Consider the following 1,012-nt stretch of genomic DNA (forward strand, 5'->3'; position numbering starts at 1 on the left):
GTTTAGTTGTTTAAGCTAGTTGAGAACTCCGCAGCTCAGCAGCTCATGCGTGTGTCCGCTGGGTCCTCTTCAGCAGTTTCTGAAATACTCAGACCAGCCCTTCTGGCACCAACAACCATGCCACGTTCAAAGGCACTCAAATCACCTTTCTTCCCCATACTGATGCTCAGTTTGAACTGCAGGAGATTGTCTTGACCATGTCTACATGCTTAAATGCACTGAGTTGCCGCCATTTGATTGGCTGATTAGAAATTAAGTGTTAACGAGCAGTTGGACAGGTGTACCTAATAAAGTGGCCGGTGAGTGTATGTTCCCCAGTACCTACTTTTATCTGTAACTATGACAGCCTGTACCTATGTTTCAAGGTGTGTATGTTCACCTGTATTTATGTTTACTGGTACCCATGATAATTGGTACCTACATTTACCGATACCTTTGACAATTGGTACCTATGTTTCCCAGTACTTATGTTCCGTGGTACATATGTTCACCAGTACCTTAATGTTTACAGGCATCTATATTCCTTTTATTGGTATGTATGACAGCTGGTACCTATGTTTCCTGGTACCTATGATTAGTGTTACCTACGTTTACTGGTACCTTTGACAAGCAGTACCTATGATAACTGGTACCCATGTTTCGCGGTATTTATATTCCATGGTGGCTATGTTCATCAGTACGTTACTGTTTACAGGCTTCTATGTTCCCCACTACCTACTTTTCTCAGCACCTATGACAGCCAGTACCTATGTTCCAAGGCACCTATGTTCACCGCTACTTACATTTACTGGTACCTATGACAATTAGTACTTAGGTTTACTGGTTCCTTTGATAACTGTTTCCTGGTACTATGTTCCATGGTACCTATATTCCCCAGTACCTACTTTTGTCGGTATATATGACAACTGGTACCTATGTTCCAAGGTGCCTATGTTCACCGGTACCTACGTTTACTGGTACCTATGATAATTGGTACCTACGTTTACTGGTACCTATGATAATTGGTACCTAC

The sequence above is a fragment of the Austrofundulus limnaeus genome, unplaced genomic scaffold (assembly GCF_001266775.1).
Source record: "Austrofundulus limnaeus strain Quisiro unplaced genomic scaffold, Austrofundulus_limnaeus-1.0 Scaffold4, whole genome shotgun sequence".
Taxonomy (NCBI): Eukaryota; Metazoa; Chordata; class Actinopteri; order Cyprinodontiformes; family Rivulidae; genus Austrofundulus; species Austrofundulus limnaeus.